Source organism: Canis aureus, chromosome 30 (assembly GCF_053574225.1).
Source record: "Canis aureus isolate CA01 chromosome 30, VMU_Caureus_v.1.0, whole genome shotgun sequence".
NCBI lineage: Eukaryota > Metazoa > Chordata > Mammalia > Carnivora > Canidae > Canis > Canis aureus.
The window spans coordinates 6,926,765-6,946,223 of NC_135640.1; the positions used below are offsets into that span (position 1 = coordinate 6,926,765).

General features: G+C 36.0%; 1 protein-coding gene across 4 annotated transcripts in view; it reads right to left on the reverse strand.

Annotated features, from left to right (window-relative positions):
• The window catches only part of CADM2 (cell adhesion molecule 2), a 1,060,955-nt gene that overhangs the window by 371,223 nt on the left and 670,273 nt on the right, over positions 1 to 19,459 (reverse strand). The window contains exon 1 of one of the 4 annotated variants that reach the window (XM_077878757.1): positions 12,609 to 12,736. The exons of the other annotated variants lie outside the window; for them this stretch is intronic. The gene's annotated coding sequence lies outside the window, so the exon portion shown is untranslated. Of the gene's footprint in view, positions 1 to 12,608; positions 12,737 to 19,459 lie in introns of those variants that run through there. 4 annotated transcript variants of the gene reach the window in all.

The window sequence follows — 19,459 nt, forward strand, 5'->3', positions numbered from 1 at the left end:
CTTTCTGCTGCAAATGATGGCTGCACAACCATCTAAGTAAAAAAAATGAACTAGTAGTGAAGTCTTAGGTTTCTTTATCCTATCAATTATTGAAGAAAGAAACTTTCCTTAGCACAAGGAGAATACTAAAAATGTCAAGATAAAATGATGGAAATTATGTTGAGGGTGGGAATGGGTACAGTAAGCAAGTATGAAGTCAACAAGCCCTTTAATGGATAAGATAGGGAATGTGTTAACCAATTTTACATTTTATCAGGTGAAATTATTTGTTTTTAAAACAATACAAAGGAAAATTGAATTTTCCTATCAGGGAAAAGTTGAATCAAGTCTATCATATACATATGATATTTTTCTACCTATTTGTCATATATATATATGTGTGTGTGTGTATAAAGCGAGACTGAGAGAGAGAGAGAGAATCTATCATCTATCAAATCCCCATCCATTTCTTCCTGAAGAAATAAAGGTATTTGACTATTACAACAATGAGAACTGCCAGAGGCACTGCAAAGGCTCAGAACTATATATACCACATGTCACGTGCATTGACACTCAAATAGATAAGTTATAAACCACTTTGTTTATTTAAAAAAAGCAATAATTTAATTTATTTATGCTTAAACACCATGCTTCTTAGAACTTAATAAAACCAAATTAAATATTAGGCACTAGGAAAACATGATCAGCCTTTCCCCTTTTTAGAGCAGGTAATAGTAAAGCTTAGTACTTGTATTGTTGTCATTTTCTGATACTATTAGAATCAGGAAGAAAAGGAAGTCATAGAGGGGGGAAAAATCACCTCCACTACTGTCCACCATTATCATATAAGTGGTGATTTTTTAAGATTCTTAAAATACTAACGTATCTAAAATCTGTTATAAAAACTACTTGACATTTAATTTGTAGATACCTCCCATAAGAGAAACTTTGTTAAGGGTCTACTATGAACCCATAGCGTTAATATATAATTAAGTTATGTTTGCCTTGAAATATAAAAGGAAGGATAATAATACCAGTAAACATTTATTGAGCAATAATCATCGACAAAAGTGCTGTGTTTATCTCCTCCTTCATGACATCATTTAATTCCCACTGCAATCCTATGAGGAATGTAATGTTATGAATCCCATTTTTCAGGTGAGGCAATATTTAGAGAGTCAAGATTTCTTAGACGGTAAGTGGGTCTGACAGATTACAAATTGTTTTCCCCTCACTGCTCTTCTGTCTGCCTGGAGTAGATGTAAGGCCTTTGGGGCAAGAAGATTAGAAGAGTAACAGTCCTAAAATCAGAATATTCCCCAGGTACTGACTGTGCCCCATAGAACGAAAATTCAAGGAGGAAGATGTGGATTTGGCTGAAGTGTCCTAGGTGAATCTCTTGGTATGCGAGTCTTACATCTATTTTACCTGGAGCTACACTGGCCTATATGGCAACCTGTAGCCACCAGTGGCTATTGAGCACTTATGATGTGGCTAGTTGGAGGTGAATGTGCTGTAAATAGAAAAAAATCTCAGTAATAATTTTTGTAATGATTACATATTGGAATGAAACATTTTAGGTAAACTGATTCAATATTTTATTATAATTAATGTTGCCTTTAAATGTTTTTCTTTAAAGGAGGCTTTTGAAAATACAAAAGACTTCAGTGAAACAAAATCACTTGGCAAAACAGTCCTTCTATTTTCATTAACAACTATTGGCAGTAAAGTAATGGGTAGCACAGCCTAAATATCAGAGTTAATTTTTTGCCATTCATTTTCATTAGAAAGAAGCAAATTAAAAACAAAATTAACTGTTATAAGAGATCTATTTCAAATAGAAACTAGCTTCCAATATAAAATATAATAAAGAACCAATATAGATTAAGAGCAAAATTGTACACTTTTTAAAAAGATTTTATTTATTTATTCATGAGAGACACAGAAAGAGACAGAGAGAGAGAGAGAGAGAGAGAGAGAGAGAGAGGCAGAGACATAGGCAAAGGAAGAAGCAGGCTCCCTGCAGGGAGCCCAGCGCGGGACTCGATCCTGGACCCTGGGATCACACCCTGAGCCAAAGGTAGATGCCCAATCACTAAGCCACCCAGGCGTCCCTGTACACATTTCTATATGACAGTATCAATAATGACTCTAAGTCATTACATTTTAATGTTTTTAGAATTATCAAAAATTAAATCATATTTAGAAAAATCAGAGTTAAATATTTTAAAACTTTTTGAAATGGCCATTCTATTCATAATAGGGTGAAGATTTTTACAAATACAGAGCACTCACAAAAATGTCAGATGTTGCTGTGCAGAATTTGAATAGAAAGTACTTGTGTTTAATATCAGATTATGGAAGATAGTAGCTCTTACTTCATTTAATGATTCACAAATATTGAATGGGACACTAATGACCATCAGACACTCTTCACAATTCCAGGGATTTGGCAATAAAGTAGGGAGGCTGTTAGGCCAGAAGTGGTGATAGTTTGTACCACGGCAGTTGTGCAGGAGAGAAGTGTGCATTGGATTGATTCTGAGTGTAGAACAACATAAAAACATTAGGAATTTTGTTGATGCATCTGTAGTGGGTTGTGGCTGAAAGAAGTATAAAGAATATCTCTGAGTTTTTTGGCCTAGGAAACAGAAAGGATGGAATCACCACTTCTGGGAAAGCAAAGGATGTAAAAGAAACACACTATGGGACAAGGAGGACCTCAATTTTGGACATGTTAGTCTGGAAATGCTTTGAGACACAAACGTGGAGGTTGGTGGCTGAATATGTGAGTCTGAAGTTCCAAAGAGAGGTTCTCACTATAGATAAAATATAAGATTCATTAGCTTCTGAATGATACTTAAGAGCGTGCTTTTTCAATTAAGTGAAAGTAGAGAGTAATTCGAAGGGCCCAAGGTCTGAGCCAAAGTCTAGAGTTTGGGGAGTTGAAGATGAACTGCCCAAAAAGATTGAGAAGGAGCATTCTATGTACAAGTATGTACAAGGAGGAGAAGTCAGAGGGCTGGGGTTCTAGCAAGAAAATGAATAAAATATTTCTAGTAGGAATCAGAAAATGAATAAAATATTTCTAGTAGGAATCAATGATCTACTGTGTAAAATACTTCTGCTTACTTAAGATGAGAACTCAGAATCCACCACTGATGCTGGCTGGAACAGTTTGAACGGAGCAGTGGCAGTGGAAGGTTGGTTGCAGTGAGTTCAAGCTGGCATACAAACACAGGAATAAGAGACAGTATAGATAATGCCTTTGAGGAGCTTTGTTGTAACCATATGGAGAGCAGAGTGGAACTTTAGCTATAAAGGAAGCAGGGCTAATGATTTTTTTTTTAAAGGGAGAGAGAGAGAGAAATGGCATGCAGGCTTTTATGCTGATAGGAAAGATTCAGGGGAAGGTAAACACTGCTGATCTAGGAATAAGACTTTGCTGGGGCTCTCCAGGAGCCAAGGACCAGAGAAGATGGAATCTATACTCAAATGGAGGTTTAAGTTTTCACCGGTAACTGCTCTTAGTAGCAGGAGGAGAAAAGTTGGTGTTCATAGTGGAGTTTAGTAGGTTCATGGAGTATTGGTGGCACAATGTACAAAATCCAATTCTGATTGCTTCTTTTTTTCTCAGTAAAATGGGAAGCAGAACCATCAGATGAAAAAGAAGAGGGAGAGATGAGTTGAAGGTAGAGAAAAGAAAGGTATAACATGGTCGCCTAACTGAAAAAGTGAACAGAATGGAAATATACTATGATTGCTAGAAACCATCAAGGCAACTGAGACCAAATTTAAAGAGTCAGTTCCATGCTGTGTAGTCATGTGAAATCTATTTAGCTTCAGTGGAGTGTGAAATAATCTTTACAGTAGGCCTATGAGGTAATTACTATTGCCATTTCCATGGTAGAGTTGGAGATGTTCAGGAACATAGAGGGGTTAATAGAACTGCCCAAGATCTTAGAATAAATCAGGGTTAGTCTTCAGATTCTAATCCATACATAGCTTGTACCAATTCTCACTACACTTACTGCTCCCATGAATTGTTTATCCCATGAATTATAACAAATATCTAGTTGGGGCAACTGGATATCTTAATGCCTTCATCCAAAATATGGAGTGCCAAAAGAAGAGAAGGTTGCAGGTGTGGGAACAAAAGAACTAGGAAATTATTGCTGTTTTGTACTTCGGTGGTGGAGATGTGTGTAAATTCTCCAGAAATAGAGTACTCTGGGTCTTACAATATTCATATTTTAGTTAGAGAAATAGGCAATTAAACAATCACAATATACCATGGTAAGTGCTATAATGGATGCTCAGTGGAACCAGAGAGGAGGAGTGTTCACGATCCTTAGGGGAAGTGAGAAGAAAAGGTGTCAACAAACACCTCCCAGATGGCAAGATGGTTAGGCAGATTCTTGAAGAATGAACACAAAGTCCTCAGGCAAAGGACAGCATATGCAAAGGCAGGAAAAAAAATCACTTGCAGGGGTCTGAAGATCCTCCATCTGGGAGGAATGGTGGAAGTGGAGGGAGATTACACAGGCAAGGTGGGCTGGGAACAGCTGGAGAGCTATTTAAAAATCAGAGGCGAGGTGTGGCATGAGAGGATTTGTACCTTCTGAAGAAAATGCTGGACTCAATTCAGAGGATATATTGGAAAGAGAATGGGAGAGAATATTTGAGGCAACAAGACCATTTTAATGATTATAACAGCTGCCCAGTAATTGAGAGTGAAGCAGCATTTGTGAGGATGAAGAAGAGCTTAATCCTTGCCTAATAGAAATTTCTTGAAATTATGTTTCTTTCAATTTTCACTGCAATACTTTTTTATCATTATCCCATTCTTCACATATCTAGCACCAACAATACCACCACCACCACCACCAAATAACCTATAGTCTTCACATTTGAAATTAAAAAACAAATCATTATTAAAAAATCAATAATTAATAAATGGGTATTAATCTGTTCAAGTATTGCATGTGATATAGTTAGCAATCTTCTTTTGAAGACACGACTAACAAAGAAATTTGGTACAGATTTATTCTACAAGCTAAGAGCTGTCCCCAAAGAAGTCAAATATATTAATCCTTTGAATATTAAGGTAGATATAAATAAACATATAAACAAAAACAAAGTTACCTACTCTATATTTAACTACAAGAGAGAAATAATAGCATATAATGCATCTTGTTTTCATTTAAAGACAATAGTATATTACATGTATTTATATTTGCTGTCTCCAAAATGAAAATTAAATATTAATAATGACTATTTTGGTAAAACTTTAAAAAACTGACTTTTGGAATACCTATAAAATCCAAAAGTATCTTCAATAGGCTTTGGGATAATCTTCATTTTGTTTTATAAAGATGCCTGAGATTTTTCTTCCCTAAGATTCTTATTTGGTCACCTTCGCTAGTAGTCCTTTGCTTTTTAGTATGAAATAGTTTATCTAGAATTTCTCTCTTCTTTACACAACTGGGGTTATGAAGAGAGCATAGCCATTTTGTAATAAGAACACTGTAGGAACCAGTCAGCTGAGATGGGCTCCGTTGCCATTAGCTCCCACTGAATACCTCAGAGGGGGAACATCAGGAAGAATGATATGCCCAATGAAATCCCTTTTGAGAATTTGGTCTAACTAAGCATATTTTATTTTACTTCTCAGTGCCCATTGTTGTATTTCAAATCGAAGGCTAGCTGAATTTATTTACACTGGAAAGTCCCATATGATCTGAATTACCTCCAAATTTAAAAATCTGCAATCGGACAGCATTTCCCAGATCTTCAAGGAAGTCTCCCCAAGCGGATATGTTGCCATATTAAAAGGTCACTAGCTGATAACCCACAAAGTATTGTCACTCAAGATACCACCAAAATATCAAAGAAGAAAGCCCTCTTTGCAGTGTTAATTTACTCTAAGAAGTAAAGCTACTTCTGAGTTAGACTATGGAATTGCACATTAATGACCCCTATGTGGACAAGGAATAATCCGCGTGCACAATGGTTAAAACTGGTGCATGCAACACAATTCAATACCTTCCCCCAAAGATTTGAAGTGTTAAAAGCTCATTTAATAACTTTAACCTTCATTCTGAAAGTGATGTTTGCTCAGTAGATGAAAGTTAAAATTGAGCAGTTGTACCGCTTGCTTTTTTATTTTTTTAAAGGATTTTGATTATACTTTGTAATAATCTACAGACTAGAAGTCACAATTTTACAGAGAGAAAGAGGGAAAAAAGTGCACCATACATGCTGGTCAGTTTTCCCTTTGGAAATATCTGATCTTATTCTGTGTCAAAGTCTATCTGTCCATGATGTTATTTTTAAACCTTGAAGAAGGAGGAAACTGATTGATCTTAAACGATTTCTAAAAACCTATTTTTCCCCCATACTTTGCCCATTATAAGCCACAGGGATCAACCTGCCTCCTGCTGATAAACTCCATAGTTTGAAAACACTAATCAAACAAGATAGTGAAATGATCAAAGTGTAGTAGTCTGATTCCTCCATTCAGTGTATGCCATATCTGTGAACTGAAGGAGAGCAGGAGATTTCAAATAAAGACTAAAAGAACTCTTTTAAAGCATTTCTTTTGTACTCGAAAATTTGTTCATTTTGAGCTATAAAAAACAGGAGAGCTAAAAGCTTAATAAATTCCTTTGATCTGGACATGGCAAGTTCTTAAAGAGAAAGTCTAAAAGGTTGCAGACTGCTGTTCTATAAAAATTAAAATCCAGCAAGCCATCACCTCTCTCCCCCCACTGCCTCCCCACCCTCTACTATATATTCCATCCTTTTTAGGAAGAATAGTGACTACCAGAAATGATTTACAGTAAGATCTAAACCTAGTCAAACACTTTAACCAAGAATACAAGAATCTGTCACCTATTTGTAGTCCCAGAGGAGGCACCTCCCATCCAGGGCCTTTCCTGAAATCATTCACATGAGTCACTGGAATCATTCAGTATAAACAGAGGGAAAAAAATGAACAGGCATCTGAACTATAAATATTCACTGGTGGCAAGTTGATCATTTAAATTCAGGAAGTCATAAATTTTAAATAAATATAGTAAGGACTGAATAAATGGGAGCATTCAAGTCCATAAGAAGGCATTTAAATTCATTTAAAGAAGTTGAAATCCTGTGCTGGCTAACCAAAATACATCCACAGCTAGATGTGGTTCTCACTTTGTGCACCGGTTCAAGCCATTGTTCCTCGAACTGTGATCTACACAGGAGCCTCATCAGTTGCATCTTCAAACTTGTCAGATGTACCAAATTTTAGAACCTACCCCAGATTTACTGACTCAAAATCTGCATTTTCACAAGATCCTGTGGGACGTAGTACATGTCAAACCCAGTACTGCCCTAGAGGGCCCATGCTTTGACCATGATGTCAAAATATCTGTCACAGGTTTTATTTTTAATACGTACACTGAATTTATTAGTAATTATTTATAATACAAATGATTTTATGGAGACCTTTATCTATAATTCTGAACTAAAGAAATCCAGAAAATGAAAATTTGTAATAAGAGGCATTCCTGAAATGATTTTTCCCCTTGCATCTTTGTAGATTTCAGTGTGTTTGTGTGTGTGTGTGTGTGTGTGTGTGTGTCTGAGTGAGTTTCTGTATTATCTTCTGGTTTGCTGCTGTCTTTTCAATTAAATCAAGTTCATCTCAGAAACTTTGTTTAAACCTTTCCTTGTGCAAAGTATATTCATATAGGAATGAAATTATCAGTAACACATATTACACATCCTCAAGCTTAGATAATGCTAGGAGAACACTAGATAAACAATAATTCAAAAAAATATATATAGCTGGTTTTTGGCTACCAGGCATAAATTATAATATTATAAAGAAAGAGATATGAATGCATCAAGCATGTTCTGGTATGCCAGAGTACCTTTCTTGAGGAAACCATCACTTTCACTAAATACAGTTATGATGAGGCTGTCATTTATACTCCCCAGAGTTGGGCACAGACTCAGGCAAAGAAATCAGAGACCCATATTTTCCACAATGAATAGGCCTAAACTGGGCAAGTAATTCAAGCAGGATTCATCAGGAACCACTGAAACAGAAATTGACTCTTTTCCTCCTGACTGGAAATTTCAGAAACTGAGTGTGTGTATGTGCATTATATATATATAGTAAGATAAATAATTATATATAATTGTGTACTTATATACAACTTGTATGTTATTATATATAAAATATATATAATATATAATTGTATATATAAAATAAGGCTGTGAGGAAAGAATGCTGTAAGGGAGATGATGTAGCAGTTTTCAGAATGAGGTCTCTGGACCAGCAGCAACAGCATGAGAAATGACATGAGAAATTGTTAGAAATGCAAATTTGTGGGTTCCATCCCAGATCTACTATCTAAGAAACTCAGGAAATGGAGCCTGACAACGTGTTTTAATAACTCTTCTGGCAATTCTGATGCATTTCAAAGTTTGAGTTGGGAGGATGGCTCTGAGTTTTAATTCATGATGTTTTTACTAGTTGTGTGATTTTAAGCAAGTCATTTCCATTAGGCAAGTTTCAAATTCTCCTTCTGTGGAAGAGTTCCCATTCAATAGGATTGATGTAGGAAGTGTATGAAATTGTTCTTGTAATGTGTTTCTTGTACTACCTAGAATGAAATCAACACTAAACAGTGATAGCTTTTATTACAAGGTGACAATTAGATAGAGGTGGCTCAGATTAAGGAATTATTAAAGTGAATTTCTGCCTCTCATTTTAGGTAATTAGAAGAACACTGGTGGTTTTATTTTTTTATATTTATTTTTTATTATTATTTTTTTAACACTGGTGGTTTTAACAAAGGAGCCAATATGAAATGTGATATTCCAAAATAAAGCATAGAAGTCCCCTCACTACTTTATGATTCCTACTCTGAACTGTGTGACCTTAGGCAAGTTTGTTAATAGATTTAGTTCTTCAATTTTTCTTTTCTTTTTTTTTAATTTTTATTTATTTATGATAGTCACAGAGAGAGAGAGAGAGAGGCAGAGAAACAGGCAGAGGGAGAAGCAGGCTCCATGCACTGGGAGCCCGATGTGGGACTCGATCCCGGATCTCCAGGATCGCACCCTGGGCCAAAGGCAGGTGCCAAATGCTGCGCCATCCAGGGATCCCCCTAGTTCTTAAATTTTTCTTTACATGAAGTGCTGTGGGTAGACTCAATGATGTCTCATATTTTTCCAACTCTACATTCCATGGCTGTCTTTTATTTATCACCAAAGCCATCAATCAATTAACAATGAGATTGAATGCACTGTGATCAATGATGTAGAGAATATAAGAGTTAGGAAATACATGGTCACCAATCCCACAATTAAACTTGAAATATGCACATGAAAAAATCAACTAGCCTTACAGGCAGTACGTGGTATTTTAAAGGAGTGACAAAAATAAACCTGGGAAAGAAGAACAACCAAAGGGTGTCTGCTATTACTTTAAATCCATGGCCACTAATTTTGAGTCCTTACTTCTAATCAGAATTTTTGTATTTCCCTAGGATGTTCATTTTGCACAGCCTAGATGACTCTTCAGACCTTCTACTCACTCATCAAACCTCTATCACTTGCTTTACCCTTTCATAAAGGATAACCATGCTTCTTAATTTCACTGAGAAAAAAAGGGACACTCAGAAAGAACGCTCATCAGCACATCTATTCACCCTTTTGCCTATCCATCCTTCCTATCCTTCTGTTAAGTGGTTAGAATAAATGAACTCTCCATACATCTTTCTAAATCTGGTATTCATCCAATGCACTAGTTCCCACACCCTCTCTTCTACTCAAAGATGTCACTCCAATAACCAGCACCTTTTATCACTGCATTGCCATATCTTTCCTTTCTATTGGCTCTTCCTTATAAATACAACTATATTATTTCTCTCCTCTTGATAAATCCCTCTCTTGACTAGCTTCCCCATCAATGAACAGCCAGTTTCTTTATTTCCATTGACTGCAAAACTACTCAAAATAATTGTCTACTCATCCAACCTTCAATTTATTCACTCTCATTCTCTTAAGCTGACTCAAATCAGGCTTTTGCCCCCAACAAATCCACTGAGCTGTTCTTGTTAAGATCATCAGTGACTTTCAGGTTGCTGAACTGAATGGTCAATTCTCAGTCTGCATCTTACTTAAAATACAGCAACATTTGACAACATTGATTCCTCCTTTAAACATTTGAAACACTTTCTTCACTTGGCTCTAGGGACTGGTGACTTCTGATTTTTCCTTGTAAATTTACTGGTTGCTGTTTCTGAGTATTGTTTGCTGCTTTAACCTCAGTTAGAGTGTTGCAGTATTTTGAGTGACTCTGTGATTTAAAAACCATCTATATTCTGATTATTTCCAAATTTATGTCTCCAGTAAAGAACCATTATCTCAATTTCAGAATGATATATTCAACATTTCCCTATATATGTAATAAATATCATGAATCTATATGTCCAAAAAACTCCTGATCTTGGAGCACCTGGGTGGCTCAGTGACTGAGCGTCTACCTTTGGCTCAGGGCATGATCCCGGGGCTGTGGGATCAAGTCCCACATAGGGCTCCCGGCAAGGAGACTGCTTCTCCCTCTGCCGGTGTCTCTGCCTCTTTCTCTCTGTATCTTAATGAATGAATTTGAAAAAAACAAACAAACAAACAAACAAAAAAAACCCTCCTGATCTTTCTCCTAACAAAACTACTGCTCCAATAATCTTCCCTTTCTCAAAAGTTAATGATCACTACGTTTCTATTGCTCATGTCAAAAAGCTTGAGGTTCTTTTATGTTCTTCTTACTCACTCAAAAACAACTGAGCCATCAACTGATACTGAAGGTTCCACTCAAGATATACCTAGATTAATTCCACTTCCTACCCCTCCACTGCTACTGCCTCTGTCTGGGTCATTATCACTGAAGTCTGCCTATTTCAGTAGCCTCATTAAGTCTCCCTACCTCCAATTCTGCCAAAGAAAGTCTACTGTCAACATAGGAGCCTGAAAGAAGATCAAAGCACACCTCTGTTCAAATCCTCACTCACAGTAAAGGCAATGATCTGCATAATGACCTCTAATATCCACGTTCCTTGCTACTCAGTGTGTGTTTTTCAGACCAGCAACATTGCATTGCTGAACATTTACATCTCAGGACTCATCCCAGATTTTCTGAATTTAATTCTACATTTAAAAAAAATCCCCAGGCTATTCATATCCACATTGGCATTTGAGAAAAACTGTTATAATTTTCCACTTCTTTCCTCTCTGACTTCATTTTCTACCACTTTCCCCCATTACTCACTCTGTAATCTCTTTGATATTAGGACCTTTATATTTGCCTTGTGACACAGAGCTGACTTTTAGCCTGGTAGTCACTAAAGAATCTGAATCCTGATGACAACAATACAATAAGAATGTACTAAAATGTATTATTTTACACTTCATTGCTAAAAGTTGTTTAAGCTAGGAACCTTGAACTTGGTGGACCATAGTTAATACATTACTTTGAATCTGGAAGAAGCAGAGATGGAGGGATACTTTGAAATTTAATTCAATAAAGCTATCAACAAGCATTTATTGCACTTCATAATAAGCAGACCACTGCTGCTTGAGTGGGATTCAGGGTAAAGTATACAATGTGGCTGTTCAGAAGGCATCCTTCTCTAGAAAATTATGTGTGATGCTTTAGAAATCCAAAAATTTATATATAGTCATTAAGCAGTAGGAAGAAATTCAATCACCTATACTCATACCATCTACACTAAAGTACTATTTTTCAAACTTTAGTGCCCAACAGTATGACCTTGAGGACATGTGGGCTTATTAAAACTCAGATTACTGGGTCCCTCTCCTCAAATTTCTGATTCAGTGAATATAACTTGTATTTCTAAGAAGTTCCCAGGTGCCGTGCATGCTGCATGTCCACACTTAGAGAACCACTGGCAGCCACACCTCGGGAACCACTGATCTAGAGAAATCATATCTAATATTTGGCATTGATCTTTCCAAGTTTTATTTTCAATCTTAAAATACAATTTATGTATAGAAACACCTACACATTCACACATAGTCATGCACACACATATTATTAGCATCCTTTGTATATTTTTGAAACTTGTTTTGAAACTGCTTTTTTAAATTTAGCATCATATTATAACATTATTCCACCTTATTATATATACTTGCTTGTCTTTTCAAACACAATTTTTAAAGACTGTTCAAAAAATAGATTTTGTCTACTTGCAACATTTGTCACAGAAGTATTCCTCCCTACCTCTGCCAGTGTAATGGGTGTATACACAGATCTGAACTTATTCTAGGGAAACATTTCAGAAAGTGTCACCTCTTGTACCCTGGGGCAGGGAAGAGCTGAATGCTCAAAATAACCTTTTCCCATATACAGGATATCCGGTTATCTGAACAGTAATAATTTTTGATGGAATAAAACAAGTAGCCTTGAAAAAGAACTAACATTTACATAGGGAAGATTATGACAAGTTGAATTTAATTAGATAGAATTAGAACTGCTTAGATTTAGAGAATAAATCCAAACTAAAGAGATTTCAGAGAGGATACAACTTTAAGGAAAACTGAAAAGACCTTACAGTGATGAATCTAATGGCCTTTTGTTGCTCCATTGCTCTTTTTTTATCTTGACTTCTCTCTGGTCCTCTACCATATATTCTCTTCCCCATAGGCCTGGTTGTTCTGTTGCATAATGTGATACAACCTCTTCCGACCACACTGACCAGTACCTGACCAAATCGAGCTAATCCATAACTGACTTGAGCCAGTGACTTAAGAATTCAAACCATGAGACACAGAGCATGAGTGAGCTTGCAACTGACTCACACCAACAGCAGGATGCAAGACAGTGGAATCATGGTATCCTTGACAATCTAAGATCCTTCCTGGTAAAGTCCATTATTAAGCCTTTCCTTTAATTCTATGAGATCAATAGCCTTATAACAAATCCTGTTTCTCCTAAGGTTTGCTTAAAGTTACTTAACTAATCATATGATTTTTGTAACTAAATAAGGTACCCCAAGGCAGTGGCATCTAGAGCAGTATGGTTCTGAGACATGATAATAACTAAATGGTACTTGTTTATAGGATATATTTTCTTTACAGGTCACAAAACATAGAAGTTAAAATTTCCTGGAAAACAGAATGCAAGATAAAAATTCAGAAGACATTTATATCTTAGCCATATTTTATGGCTACTTGCTAACTTTTCTATCATATAAAATAATTAATTTAAAATGACCTTTTAAAAATAAATAAATAAATAAATAAATAAATAAATAAAATGACCTTTTAAAGGACTCTACAAAAATATTACACTAACTGATGAGCACATATAATTACTTTTAAACAGAACAAACTCTCAAGAAACAGAAGTGGTCTCAGAAAGATTAACGTTGATGTGTCCATTACAGAGAAAATGGTGCTAATCTCTTCTCTTAGGAGTCAGTGAAGTACTTGAAATTCAAATAACACTTATTGTAATGTACTTATTGTCTAAATTATTGCCTTAAAATACATACATCTTATTTTAGATGATTTCTATTTCCACAGAGAAGGGTGTCATATTAAAAACAGAACAAACCAAAAACAAACAAACAAACAAACAAACAAAAAAACACCACATAGTCTGGTTAACTTCTAAATAAAAAGTAGTTGTGGGCAGCCCAGGTGGCTCTACGGTTTAGCGCCACCTTCAGCCCAGGGCCTGATCCTGGAGACCCAGGTTTGAGTCCCACGTCAGGCTCCCTGCATGGAGCCTGCTTCTCCCTCTGCCTGTGTCTCTGCCTCTCTCTCTCTTTCTCTCTCTCTCTGGTCTCATGAATAAATAAATAAAATCTTTTTAATTAATTAATTGTTTTTATTTATTTAGTTAATTAATTTAAAAAGTAGTACTACTTTTGTAGTGTGTGTGTGTGCATGTGTGTGTTTGTGTGCAGATATAAAACTAAAACTAAGCCATTCAAATGAAATTTCAGTATTGGGACACTCTTGCAATGATTTTTAGATTTTCCTCAGAGTAAATAAGTCAAGTTAATCTATAAAATGTCCTATTACCCCTATATACTTTTGTTTTAAACAGAATTCAACATAGTTATCTGTCCTTTATCATAAATGATTTTAAAATAATAATGAGTAGCATAAAAATCAGTATTAAATTAAGGACTCTAGAGACTTAAACAAATATTTTATCTTCCACACTGTAGTTAGAGATATTATACTATTCTTCCTTACATATTTTGCATTTTATTAAACCTTTCCCGGTTCCCAGATAAGAATGGGGGGGGGATGACTTTCAAGAACAAATTAAAATTGCTACATAAATGAAGTAAATACTAATTACAACACTCAGCTATTCAAAGACAGGAGGACAATTAAAACATCAAAATAGTGTCTACTTAAAGATTATTTTAATAATCGCTATTTATTTGACAGACTAGCATAACCTGTGTACTGCCTAGTGATAACGGTGAGACATTAAATAGGAAAAAATATGTCATATCAATGAAACTAATTGAAAGTGAATAGATGGAAAATTTTAGTTAACTTTGTGAACTGGCTTTGTCTCTGTCAATTACCAAAATTACACAATTGAAACACGGACAAAAATCTGTATTCAAGTTCAGACAAGAGAGCTGTGAAACAATTCCTTGATGGGCTGGGGGAAAATCATTTCAATTGTAAATGAAACCAATAAGTAAATGGAATTAATAGAAACAGAGAAAAATGAAGCAAAAAGTATATATGGGATACTAGGGAAATCATAAAAGTAGATTGGATCACACCCTGTAAGTACTTATTAGTAAAAGAACACCAGCAGGCTGAGTGGCAACTCAACTCCTCTCTTTTGTTTTTGTAGACCTGTGAAATATCATCGTTGTTGAAATGCAATGACTGACATGCAATGACCTACTTGACTTTGTCTTTTTCATTATTTTAAAAAAGTGTTGGTCACAGAAATAGTGAAGATATTTAATAAAATCTAAATATTTATAAAATAAAAATGCATCTCAACTATTTTTTTGCCTCTTGTATTGTGTGAAGATAGAATATACATTATCTTTAAATGGCATTTTCTTAAAATCAATTGGAAAAATATTAATAAAAACACTCACTTCACAAAATTTTCTCAAGTTTCCAAAATAGAAGACTTGAAGGTGTGTTTTATTGATGAGATATGATAAGGGTGGTGCTTTAATTTATTTTAGTATTTTTAAGAATTTCAAATTGATTTCACAAATGTACATATTTAACAACTTGTTGGGGTCTACTATGAATGAGACACCATCCTAGGCACAAAAATCAAAGAATAAAAACTTTTGAGCTGGTAAAGAAGACTTTGTGATTATTGAGATTTTTTTAATTTTATTTATTTTTATTTTTTATTTTTTATTTTTTTTGATTATCAAGATATTAGGGAAAAAGCTTTATTTACTGTACTAAAGCCAAATGAAAAGCGATGGCCACGTGGCACAATTTTGGGTATTTCAAACTTTGCGTAAAAAAAGAAAACGTGACCGATAATCGGTCTTCTATGTGTGTGTGGTAAGGAGTAGGCTTTGGGCATCTTGTCTGACATTTGTTATCCCTGATCTATTCAATCCCCTTCCTATTACAGGTTATGACACCAACAGCTAAACGGTTAAATTGGCCAAGGTCACAAATCCAACTAATGTTAGAAAAAGTCCTAGAATGGAGGTTTCCTGATGGCCACAAATATAACAAATGATATATTATATACAAATATACCTTATACCTTATATGTCTACAGGAAACCTATACCACACCTAGTGTTTTACCATAAGCCAAAGAGAGACAGACACTCCAAAGAATTTATTATTGCCATCTTTTAAATAGTGATAAAAATAGATTAAATGATGTGGGGACACTTGGGTGGCTCAACAGTTGAGTGTCTGCCTCTGGCTCAGAGTGTGTTCCCAGGATCCTGGGATCAAGTCCCACATCAGGCTTCCGGCAAGGAGCCTCCTTTTCTCTCTGCTGATGTTTCTGCCTCTCTCTGTGTGTTTCTCATGAATAAATAAACTCTTAAGAAAATAAGTTTGATGAATATCAGCAAAACATACTAGCAGCTAATATGAAATACATTGTTATCATAATACTGTATACCCTAACTTTAAGTCAGCCTGGTCTTCAAGTGTAATTAATGACAGACGACTCTATGTTGTGCTCTGAGGGACAATCAGAACAGCTACTACTTCAAATAACTCTCCTTTTACTAGGTGTCATGGTGTCTAAAATGCCAGTCCTTTCTTTGGGTCTTCAAGACTTTTTAATGGTTTATTTACAGTACTTCTTAATATGCAAATACACTTGGCTAAGATACCACACTTGGAAGAGTCCTCTTCTTTTATAATTAGCTAATTTAGTTATGAGCACCTCATATGATTGTATATAGTTAGGATGAGATACTAGATTGGGGGTGGGGGGTGGGGGCGAGGTGTGGCATCTTCTGGAATTGGGATGGGGAAATGCAATAAAATTGAAGACAAACTACTGAGTTCATAATTCTCTTCTATTGCAGTGGAAGATTTCTTTTTTAAAGAAATTACCATGTCAGAAACTTGAAGTCAGTTTTTGCACTCACACTGTAGGTTTGACCATTGATCTAATTCAATAACTTCTTACCAGTACACTAATTAGGTTTTGAGGATTTTCAGAATAATTCTGAATAAACCATATACGATACACATAAAAATTGATTCTGGAGTGATTATCTGGCATTTAACTGGGTTGGTACCTCCGTAAACAATTGTAAAGCTAAGCACTCATTCAGTCTCCTGCAAAACAGAAGATTTGACATTACCTGTTATGGAAGCTAATTAGAAAGATTATATTCTAAAGGAGAAGGAAATTCAAAGGCTTAAATAGTTAAATTTGATGTTGAATATACTTCTTATCTCAGGTGCTTACTGCAATGACAGGGAATGTTCCACTGGGTTTCAGTCCAGACTAGAGGGCCTTGATTGATCAGGGAAGTCTGCATACAAATGTATTACATACAGAACCTGGTCTAGACATTTCACTTTCCTAACACATGCAAACAGATCAAGTTCAAACACAATTCTTGAAGAGACTCCAAAAGAAGGACATCTTGGGTCAAAAAAGGTGTTCCATTTTGAAGTTAATTTTTCTAATAGAACTTCTTTTCTTTTCCCCCCAAATGTTCAACTTTTTAAAATAAAGTTTTTCTTGTGCTTTCTTTCCTTCCTGAATATTTTCATTTAAAATATCATTGTGTAGTGTCTCATTCTTAAAACAGAAACATTATATCCATATTGTGTAGGTATTCTTTACTTTCTGTTTTTGCTTTTTGAAAGTTCACTTTAGCAATTATTTATTATTTTACTTTTATATCTAAGATGAATTTTTACAGCAGGAATATTAACAAAAAATTCCGGCATAAAAAGCATTTCAAACAATGCCTAATTATCTAAGGAGATACATCTTTATAATAACCTGAAAATTCCTCAGCGACTAATACAGTCCTATCATTTTCTCCTTACTAACAGGAAGTATATAGAAAATAAAGTAAGAAGAAAAACTAGAATATTTATTTAAATGTATAGTGTTTGCCTCAGAAGTCTAATGTCTTTGAAATATTTTCTAGAAAAATATATTTCTTAGGTGTACATGTTCCTATAATTTTATTACTTTATTTCAAATGACTGCTGTTTGAAATCAATTTAAAATGCAGCTACTCTTAAACTGCTTAAACAGTTTTGTCACATTTCTAAAATCAATTTATGTTTCAAATGCCTAACTTGAAAGAATCTAAAAATAAGTGATATGGAAGGAAAATCCTTATGGATGAAATAAGAATTAGATATAATTTTAATGTTCCACAAATCACAATTTCAAAATAAGTAATGATTAAAAAATGATGTCTGAATGTTCCATGGAATACTTCCTAGTAGGGAGGAAAAGAGAACAATGTGTTTATAAACTGTATTTTGAAAACCCAGAAATAACTTTTTAACAGTTAATGTTATTAAGCCCCTCCAACAATAGAATGCTCAAAAAAAAAAAAAAAGTCGTGAGAAAAATCCTCATATAATTGTGCTGTTATTTCTGGGAAGCCAGAGAAAGGTCTCTCTGCATGTGTAAGGCAACATCTTGAACCTCCTGGCTTTATCCAGCAAGAGATGGACCAGGGAACCAGCAACAGGGAGCTGATGGACACAAGGAGCCGCTGATCGAGCGTCGCTAGGACTTCCGAGTTGCACAGAGACACACTGGGAGCTCTAGAAATGAGAGACAGGCACCTACTTCTACTTTTAATTTTGACAAGGGCTGTCACGTTTACTTTTGGACAAAAGCTTGAGGCAGGTGGCGGGGGGCTGAGGAGCGAAGCCTGGTTATCTGTAACCAAAAAAAAAAAAAAAATCCATTCCTTGAGGCTCAAGTCTAGAAAGCCCACTGGAGCCCCGTTTTCTCCAGAGGTGCTGGAGACACTTCACAGTGACTTCTCCACCGCTCGCCGCCCTGCAGCTGCTGGGGCAGCCGCGGCTCCTGGGCAGCCAGAGTTTCCGTCTCTGGCATCATTTCCCTGTCCGGGGAGGTCTGTTTGATATAGAAACACTGATCATTTGTTGTTAGGGACCAAAAAGTGTCCTTCATAATTCACATCTTGAAGCCTTGAGGCCCAGTGTGACAGAATTTTGAGATAGGGCATAGAAAGGTAATAAGGGTTAAATGAAGTCTTATGGGTGGGGCCCTAATCCAGTAGGACTTGTGTCCTAATGAGAAGAGGAAGAATCGCCAGGGGTTTCTCCCACCAACATCTCATGCACAGAAGAAGGCACCATGTACCATCCAAGAAGAGGGGCCACATGGGACAGCAAACTGACTGGCGCCTTGATCTTGGACCACCAGGCTCCAGAATCCCGAGCAAAGAAAATCTGTTGCATAAGCCACCTGGACTGTGGTATCCTGTTATGCCAGCCCCAGAAGACAAAACAGTGGTTCACTATTTGTCTTTTCCTGAATCTGGAATATCCAATAATTTAGTGTAAGTATTGGCAAAACTTGCAAGTCTTTTATTATCCAAAAATTGGGGGAAAAATCTTGGATCAACCTAACTTATTCATTATTTAACAATGTCTCCACATATGTTAAACATGATCCTTAAGAGGTTACATATGGGCAGCCCCGGTGGCCCAGCGGTTTAGCGCCGTCTTCGGTCCGGGGTGTGATCCTGGAGTCTCGGAATTGAGTGGAGCCTGCTTCTCCCTCGGCCTGTGTCTCTGAGACAGAGAGGCAGAGACACAGGCCGAGGGAGAAGCAGGCTCCATGCAGGGAGCCCGACGTGGGACTCGATCCCAGTACGCCAGGATCATGACCTAGCTAAAGGCAGACACTCAACCACTGAGCCACCCAGGTGCCCCAAAGCTATATTCTCAAAAGAGAAAAA